Consider the following 18,268-nt stretch of genomic DNA (forward strand, 5'->3'; position numbering starts at 1 on the left):
CTGTCTCTGTCTCCATGATGTCTAGTATTACTGACAGGACTGACTGTCTCTGTCTCCATGATGTCTAGTGTTACTGGCAGGACTGACTGTCTCTGTCTCCATGATGTCTAGTCTTACTGACAGGACTGACTGTCTCTATCTCCATGATGTCTAGTATTACTGACAGGACTGACTGTCTCTGTCTCCATGTTGTCTAGTATTACTGACAGGACTGACTGTCTCTGTCTCCATGATGTCTAGTGTTACTGACAGGACTGACTGTCTCTGTCTCCATGATGTCTAGTCTTACTGACAGGACTGACTGTCTCTGTCTCCATGATGTCTAGTCTTACTGACAGGACTGACTGTCTCTGTCTCCATGATGTCTAGTATTACTGACTGGACTGACTGTCTCTGTCTCCATGATGTCTAGTATTACTGACAGGACTGACTGTCTCTGTCTCCATGATGTCTAGTATTACTGACAGGACTGACTGTCTCTGTCTCCATGATGTCTAGTCTTACTGACAGGACTGACTGTCTCTGTCTCCATGTTGTCTAGTATTACTGACAGGACTGACTGTCTCTGTCTCCATGATGTCTAGTCTTACTGACAGGACTGACTGTCTCTGTCTCCATGATGTCTAGTATTACTGACAGGACTGACTGTCTCTGTCTCCATGTTGTCTAGTATTACTGACAGGACTGACTGTCTCTGTCTCCATGATGTCTAGTATTACTGACAGGACTGACTGTCTCTGTCTCCATGATGTCTAGTATTACTGACAGGACTGACTGTCTCTGTCTCCATGATGTCTAGTCTTACTGACAGGACTGACTGTCTCTGTCTCCATTATGTCTAGTATTACTGACAGGACTGACTGTCTCTGTCTCCATGATGTCTAGTATTACTGACAGGACTGACTGTCTCTGTCTCCATGATGTCTAGTGTTACTGGCAGGACTGACTGTCTCTGTCTCCATGATGTCTAGTCTTACTGACAGGACTGACTGTCTCTATCTCCATGATGTCTAGTATTACTGACAGGACTGACTGTCTCTGTCTCCATGTTGTCTAGTATTACTGACAGGACTGACTGTCTCTGTCTCCATGATGTCTAGTCTTACTGACAGGACTGACTGTCTCTATCTCCATGATGTCTAGTATTACTGACAGGACTGACTGTCTCTGTCTCCATGTTGTCTAGTATTACTGACAGGACTGACTGTCTCTGTCTCCATGATGTCTAGTGTTACTGACAGGACTGACTGTCTCTGTCTCCATGATGTCTAGTCTTACTGACAGGACTGACTGTCTCTGTCTCCATGATGTCTAGTCTTACTGACAGGACTGACTGTCTCTGTCTCCATGATGTCTAGTATTACTGACTGGACTGACTGTCTCTGTCTCCATGATGTCTAGTATTACTGACAGGACTGACTGTCTCTGTCTCCATGATGTCTAGTATTACTGACAGGACTGACTGTCTCTGTCTCCATGATGTCTAGTCTTACTGACAGGACTGACTGTCTCTGTCTCCATGTTGTCTAGTATTACTGACAGGACTGACTGTCTCTGTCTCCATGATGTCTAGTCTTACTGACAGGACTGACTGTCTCTGTCTCCATGATGTCTAGTATTACTGACAGGACTGACTGTCTCTGTCTCCATGTTGTCTAGTATTACTGACAGGACTGACTGTCTCTGTCTCCATGATGTCTAGTATTACTGACAGGACTGACTGTCTCTGTCTCCATGATGTCTAGTATTACTGACAGGACTGACTGTCTCTGTCTCCATGATGTCTAGTCTTACTGACAGGACTGACTGTCTCTGTCTCCATTATGTCTAGTATTACTGACAGGACTGACTGTCTCTGTCTCCATGATGTCTAGTATTACTGACAGGACTGACTGTCTCTGTCTCCATGATGTCTAGTGTTACTGGCAGGACTGACTGTCTCTGTCTCCATGATGTCTAGTCTTACTGACAGGACTGACTGTCTCTATCTCCATGATGTCTAGTATTACTGACAGGACTGACTGTCTCTGTCTCCATGTTGTCTAGTATTACTGACAGGACTGACTGTCTCTGTCTCCATGATGTCTAGTATTACTGACAGGACTGACTGTCTCTATCTCCATGATGTCTAGTATTACTGAGAGGACTGACTGTCTCTGTCTCCATGATGTCTAGTCTTACTGACAGGACTGACTGTCTCTGTCTCCATGATGTCTAGTCTTACTGACAGGACTGACTGTCTCTGTCTCCATGATGTCTAGTCTTACTGACAGGACTGACTGTCTCTGTCTCCATGATGTCTAGTGTTACTGACGGGTTGTGTTGTCTGTCCAGGACAGGACTGACTGTCTCTGTCTCCATGATGTCTAGTATTACTGACAGGACTGACTGTCTCTGTCTCCATGATGTCTAGTATTACTGACAGGACTGACTGTCTCTGTCTCCATGATGTCTAGTCTTACTGACAGGACTGACTGTCTCTGTCTCCATGATGTCTAGTATTACTGACAGGACTGACTGTCTCTGTCTCCATGATGTCTAGTATTACTGACAGGACTGACTGTCTCTGTCTCCATGATGTCTAGTCTTACTGACAGGACTGACTGTCTCTGTCTCCATGATGTCTAGTGTTACTGACGGGTTGTGTTGTCTGTCCAGGACAGGACTGACTGTCTCTGTCTCCATGATGTCTAGTGTTACTGACAGGACTGACTGTCTCTGTCTCCATGATGTCTAGTGTTACTGACAGGACTGACTGTCTCTGTCTCGATGATGTCTAGTGTTACTGACAGGACTGACTGTCTCTGTCTCGATGATGTCTAGTCTTACTGACAGGACTGACTGTCTCTGTCTCCATGATGTCTAGTATTACTGACAGGACTGACTGTCTCTGTCTCCATGTTGTCTAGTATTACTGACAGGACTGACTGTCTCTGTCTCCATGATGTCTAGTATTACTGACAGGACTGACTGTCTCTGTCTCCATGATGTCTAGTATTACTGACAGGACTGACTGTCTCTGTCTCCATGATGTCTAGTATTACTGACAGGACTGACTGTCTAGATGTCCTCATAACTTTGAGCCTTGGGTTCTTCGTCTCTCTCTCCACCAGGTCTGATAATTGATGCGTTTGGAGAACTGAGAGATCAGCAGGAGCAGGTGAAGGAGGATATGGAGGTACGTACTCAGAGCTGTGTGTGTGTGACAGCAGTGTGTGTGTGTGACAGCAGTGTGTGTGTGTGTGTGTGTGTGTGTGTGTGTGTGTGTGTGTGTGTGTGTGTGTGTGTGTGTGTGTGTGTGTGTGTGTGTGTGTGTGTGTGTGTGTGTGTGTGTGTGTGTGTGTGTGTGACAGCAGTGTGTGTGTGTGACAGCAGTGTGTGTGTGTGACAGCAGTGTGTGTGTGTGTGTGACAGCAGTGTGTGTGTGTGGGTGTGTGTGTGTGACAGCAGTGTGTGTGTGTGACAGCAGTGGGTGTGTGTGTGTGTGACAGCAGTGTGTGTGTGTGTGACAGCAGTGTGTGTGTGACAGCAGTGTGTGTGTGTGTGTGTGTGTGTGTGTGTGTGTGTGTGTGTGTGTGTGTGTCAGCATCATAAAGCGTCTCAACAGGGGGGAAGAAGCTGCGAAGCTGAAACAGAGACTAGTTAAACAGGTCGTCATATTCCCACAACGCTGAAACAGAGACTAGTTAAACAGGTCGTCATATTCCCACAACGCTGAAACAGAGACTAGTTAAACAGGTCGTCATATCCCCACAACGCTGAAACAGAGACTAGTTAAACAGGTCGTCATATTCCCACAACGCTGAAACAGAGACTAGTTAAACAGGTCGTCATATTCCCACAACGCTGAAACAGAGACTAGTTAAACAGGTCGTCATATCCCCACAACGCTGAAACAGAGACTAGTTAAACAGGTCGTCATATCCCCACAACGCTGAAACAGAGACTAGTTAAACAGGTCGTCATATTCCCACAACGCTGAAACAGAGACTAGTTAAACAGGTCGTCATGTTCCCACAACGCTGAAACAGAGACTAGTTACACAGGTCATCATATTCTCACAACGCTGAAACAGAGACCAGTTAAACAGGTCGTCGTATTCCCACAACGCTGAAACAGAGACTAGTTAAACAGGTCGTCATGTTCCCACAACGCTGAAACAGAGACTAGTTAAACAGGTCGTCATATCCCCACAACGCTGAAACAGAGACTAGTTAAACAGGTTGTCATATTCCCACAACGCTGAAACAGAGACTAGTTAAACAGGTCTTCATATTCCCACAACGCTGAAACAGAGACTAGTTAAACAGGTCGTCATGTTCCCACAACGCTGAAACAGAGACTAGTTAAACTGGTCGTCATGTCCCCACAACTCTGAAACAGAGACTAGTTAAACAGGTCGTCATATTCCCACAACGCTGAAACAGAGACTAGTTAAACAGGTCGTCATATTCCCACAACGCTGAAACAGAGACTAGTTAAACAGGTCGTCATATCCCCACAACGCTGAAACAGAGACTAGTTAAACAGGTCGTCATGTTCCCACAACGCTGAAACAGAGACGAGTTAAACAGGTCGTCATATTTCCACAACGCTGAAACAGAGACTAGTTAAACAGGTCGCCATATTCCCACAACGCTGAAACAGAGACTAGTTACACAGGTCGTCATATCCCCACAACGCTGAAACAGAGACTAGTTAAACAGGTCGTCATATTCCCACAACGCTGAAACAGAGACTAGTTAAACAGGTCGTCATATCCCCACAACGCTGAAACAGAGACTAGTTACACAGGTCGTCATATTCCCACAACGCTGAAACAGAGACTAGTTAAACAGGTCATCATATTCTCACAACGCTGAAACAGAGACCAGTTAAACAGGTCGTCGTATTCCCACAACGCTGAAACAGAGACTAGTTAAACAGGTCGTCATGTTCCCACAACGCTGAAACAGAGACTAGTTAAACAGGTCGTCATATCCCCACAACGCTGAAACAGAGACTAGTTAAACAGGTCGTCATATTCCCACAACGCTGAAACAGAGACTAGTTAAACAGGTCTTCATATTCCCACAACGCTGAAACAGAGACTAGTTAAACAGGTCGTCATGTTCCCACAACGCTGAAACAGAGACTAGTTAAACAGGTCGTCATGTCCCCACAACTCTGAAACAGAGACTAGTTAAACAGGTCGTCATATTCCCACAACGCTGAAACAGAGACTAGTTAAACAGGTCGTCATATTCCCACAACGCTGAAACAGAGACTAGTTACACAGGTCGTCATATTCCCACAACGCTGAAACAGAGACTAGTTAAACAGGTCGTCATATTCCCACAACGCTGAAACAGAGACTAGTTAAACAGGTCGTCATATTCCCACAACACTGAAACAGAGACTCGTTACACAGGTCGTCATGTTTCCACAATGCTGAGAAAACAGAGACTGGGAATTTGTCATTGTAAAAACAGTTAGTCATATTCCCACAGTGCTGAAACAGAGACAATCCTAGTTTAACAGTTAGTCATGGCCTCTCAAGTGTCTCAGTGGTCTAAGGCACTGGAGTCCCATAGGGCGGCGCACAATTTGCCCAGCGTCGGCTGGGTTAGGGGAGGGTTTGGCCCAGCGTCGTCCGGGTTAGGGGAGGGTTTGGCTCAGCGTCGTCCGGGTTAGGGGAGGGTTTGGCTCAGCATTGTCCGGGTCAGGCGAGGGTTTGGCTGGGGGGGCTTTACTTGGCTCATTGCGTTCTAGCGACACCTTGTGGCAGACCGTGCACCTGCAAGCTGACCACGGTCGTCAGTTGAACAGTGCTTCCTCTGACACATTGATCCCGCTTGCTTCCGGATTAAGCGGGCAGTGTGTTAAGAGGCAGCGCGGCTTGGCGGGTCATGTTTCGGGCAGGACTCACAACTCGACCTTTGACATCTCCCGAGCCTGTTGGAGAGTTACAGCGATGAGACAAGACAGGGAGCCTGGCTGATATAGTGGCTGATCTCTCTGAGGGTCGTCTGAGGACAACAACAACAAACAGTGTCTCTGATGAGGATCAACAGCTCGTCCTCGGAAGAACACTGGAGGAACTAAGTTCAGATGTTACTAACAGCTAAAGGGGAGATCATATTATGGGATATTCAGGATTACTGTTACAGGGCACTAGTATCCTCAAGACACTGTTAGACCATGGCTAAACAGGAGAGAGGGAGTCAGGACAATGATAGCCTGCAGGACCAATCTGCATGCTGAATAGTGTGTATGAATTTGTGTGCATCCCAAATAACACCCTATTACCTTTATAGTGCACTACTTTCAACCAGAGCCCTATAGGCCATAATCAAAAGTAGTGCACTACATAGGGATTAGGGTGCCATTTGGGAAAGCATCCATGGACACAAGGGCTGGATGACTCCTAGTCGTAGGGAGGAGAGGTAAAGCAGAAATGATTGATTGTATTGTCAGCTGAAGGGCTCTTGACTGGTTATGTTAAAATCATAACTGGTATCAGACACCAGGAGTTCTCTAACCTCTCAGACCTTTCCCTATTTAGTTGTATCTCTGAACTATCTCACCTGATTGACCTAGTGAAAGGGGCTTGATGATTAGTGGACAAGTTGAATTACGTGAGTTAGCTGTGGAATAGTTAAATACATGGAACTGTTGGGGACCTGAGGAGACGTTGGAGAACGTCTGGGGACCTGAGGAGAGGTTGGAGAACGTCTGGGAACCTGAGGAGAGGTTGGAGAACGTCTGGAGGTCCTGAGGAGAGGTTGGAGAACGTCTGGAGGTCCTGAGGAGAGGTTGGAGAACGTTTGGAGGTCCTGAGGAGAGGTTGGAGAACGTCTGGAGGTCCTGAGGAGAGGTTGGAGAACGTTTGGAGGTCCTGAGGAGAGGGTGGAGAACGTCTGGAGGTCCTGAGGAGAGGTTGGAGAACGTCTGGAGGTCCTGAGGAGAGGGTGGAGAACGTCTGGAGGTCCTGAGGAGAGGTTGTAGAACGTCTGGAGGTCCTGAGGAGAGGTTGGAGAACGTCTGGGGACCTGAGGAGAGGGTGGAGAACGTCTGGAGGTCCTGAGGAGAGGTTGGAGAATGTCTAGGGATCAGAGGAGACGTTGGAGAACATCTAGGGACCCGAAGAGAGGTTGGAGAACGTCTAGGGACCAGAGGAGACGTTGGAGAACGTCTGGAGGTCCTGAGGAGAGGTTGGAGAACGTCTGGCGTCTTGAGGAGAGGTTAGAGAACGTCTAGGGACCCGAGGAGAGGTTGAAGAACGTCTAGGGACCCGAGGAGAGGTTGGACAAAGTCTAGAGACCAAAGGAGACGTTGGAGAACATCTGGGGACCAGAGGAGAGGTTGGAGAACATCTTGGGACCTGAGAAGACGTTGGAGAACGTCTGGAGGTCCCGATGAGAGGTTGGAGAACGTCTGGGAACCTGAGGAAAGGTTGGAGAACGTCTGGGGACCTGAGAAGACGTTGGAGAACGTCTGGAGGTCCCGATGAGAGGTTGGAGAACGTCTAGGGACCCGAGGAGACGTTGGAGAACGTGTAGGGACCAGAGGAGAGGTTGAGGAACATCTAGGGATTAGAGGAGACGTTGGAGAACGTCTGGGGACCTGAGGAGAGGTTGGAGAACGTCTGGAGGTCCTGAGGAGAGGTTGGAGAACGTCTGGGAACCTGAGGAAAGGTTGGAGAACGTCTGGGGACCTGAGGAGAGGTTGGAGAACGTCTGGGGACCCGAGGAGAGGTTGGAGAACGTCTGGGGACCTGAGGAGAGGTTGGAGAACGTCTGGAGGTCCTGAGGAGAGGTTGGAGAACGTCTAGGGACTAGAGGAGACGTTGGAGAACGTCTAGGAATCAGAGGAGACGTTGGAGAACCACTGTCTTATTCAGTCTGATGCTCTTGATCTGTGTCTTCCCTCATTGTATAATTTGGTTATAGACTTAAACACTGGTGTTGGAAAATGAGATGAATCTGAGCCGTGTTGCCCCTGTGTTGAAAGACATGTAGAAAGATGAGGTTGGCTGGCAGCATCACACTGGCAGCATCACATACAGACTTGTCTTTCTCTTGCAGACCAAATGCTTCATCTGCGGAATAGGAAACGACTACTTTGACACAGTACCTCACGGCTTCGAAACTCACACCCTGCAGGAGCACAACTTGGCCAACTATCTGTGAGTAGAGACATACGTCCACCCTGTCATCTCCAGTCAGTGTCAAAAGACATATGTCACCCCTGTCATCTCCAGTCAGTGTCCAGAGTCTGTTAGAGGGGACAGGGTTATGAGGTTTGGTTTACTACTGTCTCCTCCTCCCCCTTCACCCTCTCTTTAATGTTGTGTTGTTGGTTCTGCAGAACCACTAGAGTGAAAAGTAGTGGGGAGAGGGGGCAGAACCGCTAGAGTGAAAAGGAATGGGGAGAGGGGACAGAACCGCTAGAGTGAAAAGTAGTGGGGAGAGGGGGCAGAACCGCTAGAGTGAAAAGGAATGGGGAGAGGGGACAGAACCGCTAGAGTGAAAAGGAGAGGGGAGAGGGGGCAGAACCGCTAGAGTGAAAAGGAGAGGGGAGAGGAGGCAGAACCGCTAGAGTGAAAAGGAGTGGGGAGAGGGGACAGAACCGCTAGAGTGAAAAGGAGTGGGGAGAGGGGACAGAACCGCTAGAGTGAAAAGGAGTGGGGAGAGGGGGCAGAACCGCTAGAGTGAAAAGGAGAGGGGAGAGGGGACAGAACCGCTAGAGTGAAAAGGAGTGGGGAGAGGGGACAGAACCGCTAGAGTGAAAAGGAGTGGGGAGAGGGGACAGAACCGCTAGAGTGAAAAGGAGAGGGGAGAGGGGACAGAACCGCTAGAGTGAAAAGGAGAGGGGAGAGGGGACAGAACCACTAGAGTGAAAAGGAGAGGGGAGAGGGGGCAGAACCACTAGAGTGGGGAGAGGGGAGAGGGGGCAGAACCGCTAGAGTGAAAAGGAGAGGGGAGAGGGGACAGAACCACTAGAGTGAAAAGGGAGAGGGGAGAGGGGACAGAACTGCTAGAGTGAAAAGGAGTGGGGGAGAGGGGGCAGAACCGCTAGAGTGAAAAGGAGTGGGGAGAGGGGCAGAACCACTAGAGTGAAAAGGAGAGGGGAGAGGGGACAGAACCGCTAGAGTGAAAAGGAGTGGGGAGAGGGGGCAGAACCGCTAGAGTGAAAAGGAGTGGTGAGAGCGGACAGAACCGCTAGAGTGGGGAGAGGGGAAAGAACCGCTAGAGTGAAAAGGAGTGGGGAGAGGGGGCAGAACCGCTAGAGTGAAAAGGAGTGGGGAGAGGGGGCATAACCGCTAGAGTGAAAAGGAGAGGGGAGAGGGGACAGAACCGCTAGAGTGGGGAGAGGGGAGAGGGGACAGAATCACTAGAGTGAAAAGGAGTTGGGAGAGGGGGCATAACCGCTAGAGTGGGGAGAGGGGAGAGGGGACAGAACCGCTAGAGTGAAAAGGAGTTGGGAGAGGGGGCATAACCGCTAGAGTGGGGAGAGGGGAGAGGGGACAGAACCGCTAGAGTGAAAAGGAGATGGGAGAGGGGATAGAACCGCTAGAGTGAAAAGGAGTGGGGAGAGGGGACAGAACCGCTAGAGTGAAAAGGAGTGGGGAGAGGGGACAGAACCGCTAGAGTGAAAAGCAGTGGGGAGAGGGGACAGAACCGCTAGAGTGAAAAGGAGAGGGGAGAGGGGACAGAACTGCTAGAGTGAAAAGGAGTGGGGAGAGGGGACAGAACCGCTAGAGTGAAAAGGAGTGGGGAGAGGGGACAGAACCGCTAGAGTGAAAAGGAGAGGGGAGAGGGAACAGAACCGCTAGAGTGAAAAGGAGAGGGGAGAGGGGACAGAACCACTAGAGTGAAAAGGAGAGGGGAGAGGGGGCAGAACCACTAGAGTGGGGAGAGGGGAGAGGGGGCAGAACCGCTAGAGTGAAAAGGAGAGGGGAGAGGGGACAGAACCACTAGAGTGAAAAGGAGAGGGGAGAGGGGACAGAACTGCTAGAGTGAAAAGGAGTGGGGAGAGGGGGCAGAACCGCTAGAGTGAAAAGGAGTGGGGAGAGGGGCAGAACCACTAGAGTGAAAAGGAGAGGGGAGAGGGGACAGAACCGCTAGAGTGAAAAGGAGTGGGGAGAGGGGGCAGAACCGCTAGAGTGAAAAGGAGTGGGAGAGGGGACAGAACCGCTAGAGTGGGGAGAGGGGAAAGAACCGCTAGAGTGAAAAGGAGTGGGGAGAGGGGGCAGAACCGCTAGAGTGAAAAGGAGTGGGGAGAGGGGGCATAACCGCTAGAGTGAAAAGGAGAGGGGAGAGGGGACAGAACCGCTAGAGTGGGGAGAGGGGAGAGGGGACAGAACCACTAGAGTGAAAAGGAGTTGGGAGAGGGGGCATAACCGCTAGAGTGGGGGAGAGGGGAGAGGGGACAGAACCGCTAGAGTGAAAAGGAGAGGGGAGAGGGGACAGAACCGCTAGAGTGAAAAGGAGAGGGGAGAGGGGGCAGAACCGCTAGAGTGAAAAGGAGTGGGGAGATGGGGCAGAACCACTAGAGTGAAAAGGAGAGGGGAGAGGGGACAGAACCGCTAGAGTGAAAAGGAGTGGGGAGAGGGGGCAGAACCGCTAGAGTGAAAAGGAGTGGGGAGAGGGGGCAGAACCACTAGAGTGAAAAGGAGAGGGGAGAGGGGACAGAACCGCTAGAGTGAAAAGGAGTGGGGAGAGGGGGCAGAACCGCTAGAGTGAAAAGGAGTGGGGAGAGGGGACAGAACCGCTAGAGTGGGGAGAGGGGAAAGAACCGCTAGAGTGAAAAGGAGTGGGGAGAGGGGGCAGAACCGCTAGAGTGAAAAGGAGAGGGGAGAGGGGACAGAACCGCTAGAGTGGGGAGAGGGGAGAGGGGACAGAACCACTAGAGTGAAAAGGAGTTGGGAGAGGGGACAGAACCGCTAGAGTGGGGAGAGGGGAGAGGGGACAGAACCGCTAGAGTGAAAAGGAGTTGGGAGAGGGGGCATAACCGCTAGAGTGGGGAGAGGGGAGAGGGGACAGAACCGCTAGAGTGAAAAGGAGAGGGGAGAGGGGACAGAACCGCTAGAGTGAAAAGGAGAGGGGAGAGGGGACAGAACCGCTAGAATGAAAAGGAGTGGGGAGATGGGGCAGAACCGCTAGAGTGGGGAGAGGGGACAGAACCGCTAGAGTGAAAAGGAGTGGGGAGATGGGGCAGAACCGCTAGAGTGGGGAGAGGGGAGAGGGGACAGAACCGCTAGAGTGAAAAGGAGTGGGGAGAGGGGGCAGAACCGCTAGAGTGAAAAGGAGAGGGAGAGGGGGCAGAACCGCTAGAGTGAAAAGGAGAGGGGAGAGGGGACAGAACCGCTAGAGTGAAAAGGAGAGGGGAGAGGGGGCAGAACCGCTAGAGTGAAAAGGAGAGGGGAGAGGGTACAGAACCGCTAGATTGAAAAGGAGAGGGGAGAGGGGGCAGAACCACTAGAGTGGGGAGAGGGGAGAGGGGGCAGAACCACTAGAGTGAAAAGGAGAGGGGTGAGGGTACAGAACCGCTAGAGTGAAAAGGAGTGGGGAGAGGGGACAGAACCACTAGAGTGAAAAGGAGAGGGGAGAGGGGGCAGAACCGCTAGAGTGGGGAGAGGGGAGAGGGGGCAGAACCGCTAGAGTGAAAAGGAGTGGGGAGAGGGGACAGAACCGCTAGAGTGAAAAGGGAGGGGAGAGGGGGCAGAACCGCTAGAGTGAAAAGGAGAGGGAGAGGGGACAGAACCGCTAGAGTGAAAAGGAGAGGGGAGAGGGGACAGAACCGCTAGAGTGAAAAGGAGAGGGGAGAGGGGACAGAACCGCTAGAGTGAAAAGGAGTGGGGAGAGGGGGCAGAACCGCTAGAGTGAAAAGGAGTGGGGAGAGGGGGCAGAACCACTAGAGTGAAAAGGAGAGGGGAGAGGGGACAGAACCGCTAGAGTGAAAAGGAGTGGGGAGAGGGGGCAGAACCGCTAGAGTGAAAAGGAGTGGGGAGAGGGGGCATAACCGCTAGAGTGAAAAGGAGTTGGGAGAGGGGACAGAACCGCTTGAGTGAAAAGGAGAGGGGAGAGGGGAGAGAAACGCTAGAGTGAAAAGGAGAGGGGAGAGGGGACAGAACCGCTAGAGTGAAAAGGAGAGGGGAGAGGGGACAGAACCGCTAGAGTGAAAAGGAGAGGGAGAGGGGACAGAACGGCTAGAGTGAAAAGGAGAGGGGAGAGGGGACAGAACCGCTAGAGTGGGGAGAGGGGAGAGGGGGCATAACCGCTAGAGCGAAAAGGAGAGGGGAGAGGGGACAGAACCGCTAGAGTGAAAAGGAGAGGGGAGAGGGGACAGAACCGCTAGAGTGAAAAGGAGAGGGGAGAGGGGACAGAACCGCTAGAGTGAAAAGGAGAGGGGAGAGGGGACAGAACCGCTAGAGTGGGGAGAGGGGAGAGGGGGCATAACCGCTAGAGTGAAAAGGAGTGGGGAGAGGGGACAGAACCGCTAGAGTGGGGAGAGGGGACAGAACCGCTAGAGTGAAAAGGAGTGGGGAGAGGGGACAGAACCGCTAGAGTGAAAAGGAGTGGGGGAGAGGGGGCATAACCGCTAGAGTGAAAAGGAGTGGGGGAGGGGGCAGAACCACTAGAGTGAAAAGGAGAGGGGAGAGGGGACAGAACCGCTAGAGAGGGGAGAGGGGGCAGAACCGCTAGAGTGAAAAGGAGTGGGGAGAGGGGACAGAACCGCTAGAGTGAAAAGGAGAGGTGAGAGCGGGCAGAACCACTAGAGTGGGGAGAGGGCAGAGGGGACAGAACCGCTGGAGTGGGGAGAGGGGACAGAACCGCTGGAGTGAAACGGAGTGGGGACATCCTTGTTCTGTCCCCTTTTCTAAAGTCTTTCCTGGTACATAACAGCGTGTCTCTACGTTGCATTAGGAGGCTATTGATCACATAGCCATGCAGAGAGATGATCAGGAAGTAGAGGGAATTAAACCAACTGATTTCCTGCTCTATGCTGCTTCACATTCTTTTAAAGGGGCAATCAGCGGTTGAAATCATAACCAAAGTGTTTTCCCCGCCTACGTTTTGGTATAAAGATGAGGGATTTGGCTGGAGAAATGGAACATCTCTCCAATTCCTAGACAGAGCTCTGGAGGACGATGGAGGACTGACCATCCCATGAGATCTTAAGGATGGTTTATTCATGTTTTAGAGGCTGTACTGGGTTGGCGACGTTGTTACCAAACACTGGAGTAACAAAAGCTTCTATTTGGGGTTTGTGATGCGATAGGAAAGTTTAAACGATCTGTCAGTTGTCTGATTGAAGTGATGTTGACTCTAAATGTCGTCCCTTTTTGCTCTCCAGCTTCTTTGTGATGTATCTCATTAACAAAGATGAGACCGAGCACACAGGCCAGGTAAGAGTCTCAGGTTTACACCTCAAATGGCCCCCTATTCCCTATGTAGTGCACTCCTTTTGACCAGGGTCCATAGGGGTAGTCCACTAGTTTAGACCAGGGTCCATAGGGGTAGTGCACTCCTTTTGACCAGGGCACATAGGGTCTATAGGGCCCATAGGGTTCGTAGGGTTCATAGGGTCCACAGGGCCCATATGGTCCTAGTCAAATGTAGTGCACTATAAAGGTAATAGGGTGTGATTTTAGGACACAAAATAGACGTTTCCTCCCATCACTACTCAACAATGGTATTCCTCCCCAGGGGGTTATCTCTGCTCTGTGTCTCAGAGGAGAAAACATCTGTATCGTTTCACCATCAGCATTATGCCCTGTCCCTCTCTGAACACACAACAATGGTATTCGTCCAACCATTTAACCTCCAGGGAAATGACTACAAACCAGAAAGAGAACCATTTAACCTCCAGGGAAATGACTACAACCCAGAAAGAGAACCATTTAACCTCAGGGAAATGACTACAAACCAGAAAGAGAACCATTTAACCTCAGGGAAATGACTACAAACCAGAAAGAGAACCATTTAACCTCAGGGAAATGACTACAACCCAGAAAGAGGACCATTTAACCTCAGGGAAATGACTACAAACCAGAAAGAGAACCATTTAACCTCAGGGAAATGACTACAAACCAGAAAGAGAACCATTTAACCTCAGGGAAATGACTACAAACCAGAAAGAGAACCATTTAACCTCAGGGAAATGACTACAAACCAGAAAGAGAACCATTTAACCTCTAGGGAAATGACTACAAACCAGAAAGAGAACCATTTAACCTCAGGGAAATGACTACAAACCAGAAAGAGAACCATTTAACCTCAGGGAAATGACTACAAACCAGAAAGAGAACCATTTAACCTCAGGGAAATGACTACAAACCAGAAAGAGAACCATTTAACCTCTAGGGAAATGACTACAAACCAGAAAGAGAACCATTTAACCTCAGGGAAATTACTACAAACCAGAAAGAGAACCATTTAAAATCAGGGAAATGACTATAAACCAGAAAGAGAACCATTTAACCTCAGGGAAATGACTACAAACCAGAAAGAGAACCATTTAACCTCAGGGAAATGACTACAAACCAGAAAGAGAACCATTTAACCTCAGGGAAATGACTACAAACCAGAAAGAGAACCATTTAACCTCTAGGGAAATGACTACAAACCAGAAAGAGAACCATTTAACCTCAGGGAAATGACTACAAACCAGAAAGAGAACCATTTAACCTCAGGGAAATGACTACAAACCAGAAAGAGAACCATTTAACCTCAGGGAAATGACTACAAACCAGAAAGAGAACCATTTAACCTCTAGGGAAATGACTACAAACCAGAAAGAGAACCATTTAACCTCAGGGAAATGACTACAAACCAGAAAGAGAACCATTTAACCTCAGGGAAATGACTACAAACCAGAAAGAGAACCATTTAACCTCAGGGAAATGACTACAAACCAGAAAGAGAACCATTTAACCTCTAGGGAAATGACTACAAACCAGAAAGAGAACCATTTAACCTCAGGGAAATGACTAAAACACATACGAAGACTCCAAAAAGACAAATCTCCAGATCCCGAAGGCCTCATTTGTGCAGGTTATCATGTTCATTGCACCTTAGTGAAGTTACTGTATGTTAGTAGAGAGACCATTGACTTGTGACTGTAGAGGTAATGTAGAGGTAATGTAGAGGGAATGTAGAGATTATGTAGAGGTTATGTAGAGGCGATGTAGAGGCAATGTAGAGGTTATGTAGAGGTAATGTAGAGGCAATGTAGAGGTAATGTAGTGGTTATGTAGAGGTAATGTAGAGGTAATGTAGAGGTAATGTAGAGGTTATGTAGTGGTTATGTAGAGGCAATGTGGAGGTAATGTAGTGGTTATGTAGAGGTAATGTAGAGGCAATGTAGAGGTAATGTAGTGGTTATGTAGAGGCAATGTGGAGGTAATGTAGATGTATATTATCCTGGAAGGTGGACATCTAATCACTACTTGTTATACATTAAATCAACTGTCTGATACCCCTCCTTTCCCTCCCTCCCTCCCCCTCCCTCCCCTCCCCTACCTACCTCCCCTCCCCTCCCCTCCCCTACCTCCCTCCCCCTCCCCCATCTCCAGGAGTCGTACGTGTGGAAGATGTACCAGGAGCGGTGTTGGGAATTTTTCCCTGCCGGAGACTGTTTCCGCAAACAATACGAAGACCAGCTCAACTGATTCATGAATCAACTGATCAATTCAACTGACTACTGATCAGCTGATCTTTTGATCCAGATGCAGAGACTCGTCCTTTCTTACTGATCAATGTGAAAGGGGCTGTTTCGTCACCTTCCTTCGTCAGCTAGCCCCCCCCCCCCCCCACGCGCTGTTTGGAATGCTTTCCAGACACTGTACATAATAATATAATGACGATGATTACTCAACTGTATAATGTCCTTCCTGGGTGCGTTTGGAGCACAGGGCTGTGTTTGGACTTTGAGGACTTAATGCTTCATCTATACATTTGCTTTTAATAATTCCACATTGATGACAAGCGAACTAAATGATTGGAGGGGAGATTGGGGGGGGGACGCTGAAGAAAAGGAGGGGAAAAAACAGAGTAAAACCAAACTGCTTTGTGGGATAGCAGTGGAACATGTTTCTCCAGAGCACATGAATGAAGGCTGTTTTGTTGCTCGTCCTCTACGCCTCAGGAATGACAGGGTGTACAGTACTGTACAGTACATACAGGACATGAAGGCCCAGCGGATGGAGAGGGTGGACCGAGGCGGGACATGATGAGGAAACAGTGCCTTACCAAGCCGGGTCTGAGCAGAGCTATGCAAGATGGAGGAAAGAGGAAGGCATCGGCAACACGTCATGTGGAGACTGACACACAGGGGATGATGGTTCTGACATAACGATGGGAGGCTGTGTGTGGTGTGTCTCGGAGACAGCGTGGACGGACTGTGTGTGTGTGTTGGAGATAAGACAAGGAGGAAGGATGATAGAGAGAGGGAGGGAGGGAGGGGAGAGAGAAAGAGAGAGCGTGAAGGAGGGAGGGAGAGAAAGAGAGAGAGAAGGAGGGAGGGAGGAAGCAAAAGAGGGAAGGAGGGAGGGAGGGAGGGAAAGAGAGAGAGAAGGAGGGAGGGTGGGAGGAAGCGAAAGAGAGAGGGAGGGAGGGAGGGAGGGAGGGAGGGAGGAAGAAAAAGAGAGAAGGAGGGAGGGAGGAAGCGAAAGAGAGAAAGAGGGAGGGTGGGAGGGAGAAGGATGAGAAAAGGATGAGAGAGAGAGAAGGATGAGAGAGAGAGAAGGATGAGAGAGAGAGAGAGAAGGATGAGAGAGAGAGAAGGATGAGAGAGAAGGAGAATATGGGGTCTTCTTCATATGGAGCTCTGGACACTGTTCTCTCCCCACTTCTTCTTTTAGCAGGTTTTTTGGAGGGTGGAGGGCGGGGGGGTACTGCTCTTATGCAATCCAGCAACAGAGTTAACTCTTTATATACAAGTTCTACCAAACATCTCAGAAAAATTCTATATGTTTCATTGCATGTTTATTATGCAAGTTTAATGAAAAGTTTAAGAAATAAAGAGGACGTAAGATTGATCTTTGTCACAACCAAAATGTTTTGTCTAGGTTTAAGATGATTTCCTGAAGACGCATCTCTGTTGTATATATATATCTCTGATGTAAATTACAGACCATCAGCCCAGAATACTCTATAGTATTTATGTGTTGTGGGCTTCGGTGTAAATTACAGATCATCAGCCCAGAATACTCTATAGTATTTATGTGTTGTGGGCTTGGTGTAAATTACAGACCATCAGCCCAGAATACTCTATAGTATTTATGTGTTGTGGGCTTCGGTGTAAATTACAGACCATCAGCCCAGAATACTCTATAGTATTTATGTGTTGTGGGCTTCGGTGTAAATTACAGACCATCAGCCCAGAATACTCTATAGTATTTATGTGTTGTGGGCTTCGGTGTAAATTACAGACCATCAGCCCAGAATACTCTATAGTATTTATGTGTTGTGGGCTTCGGTGTAAATTACAGACCATCAGCCCAGAATACTCTATAGTATTTATGTGTTGTGGGCTTCGGTGTAAATTACAGACCATCAGCACAGAATACTCTATAGTATTTATGTGTTGTGGGCTTCGGTGTAAATTACAGACCATCAGCCCAGAATACTCTATAGTATTTATGTGTTGTGGGCTTCAGCGTAAATTACAGACCATCAGCCCAGAATACTCTATAGTATTTATGTGTTGTGGGCTTCAGCGTAAATTACAGACCATCTGCCCAGAATACTCTATAGTATTTATGTGTTGTGGGCTTCGGTGTAAATTACAGACCATCAGCCCAGAATACTCTATAGTATTTATGTGTTGTGGGCTTCGGTGTAAATTACAGACCATCTGCCCAGAATACTCTATAGTATTTATGTGTTGTGGGCTTCAGTGTAAATTACAGACCATCTGCCCAGAATACTCTATAGTATTTATGTGTTGTGGGCTTCGGTGTAAATTACAGACCATCTGCCCAGAATACTCTATAGTATTTATGTGTTGTGGGCTTCAGTGTAAATTACAGACCATCTGCCCAGAATACTCTATAGTATTTATGTGTTGTGGGCTTCAGCCTAAATTACAGACCATCAGCCCAGAATACTCTATAGTATTTATGTGTTGTGGGCTTCGGTGTAAATTACAGACCATCAGCCCAGAATACTCTATAGTATTTATGTGTTGTGGGCTTCGGTGTAAATTACAGACCATCAGCCCAGAATACTCTATAGTATTTATGTGTTGTGGGCTTCGGTGTAAATTACAGACCATCAGC

At 48.9% G+C, this 18,268-nt stretch overlaps 1 pseudogene; it reads left to right on the forward strand.

The window, feature by feature from the left end:
* Positions 1-16,393, forward strand: part of LOC135536472 (ryanodine receptor 2-like) — a 317,124-nt pseudogene extending 300,731 nt beyond the window's left edge.
* Positions 16,394-18,268: the final 1,875 nt, after the last annotated feature.

This window comes from Oncorhynchus masou, unplaced genomic scaffold, assembly GCF_036934945.1.
Source record: "Oncorhynchus masou masou isolate Uvic2021 unplaced genomic scaffold, UVic_Omas_1.1 unplaced_scaffold_623, whole genome shotgun sequence".
Taxonomy (NCBI): Eukaryota; Metazoa; Chordata; class Actinopteri; order Salmoniformes; family Salmonidae; genus Oncorhynchus; species Oncorhynchus masou.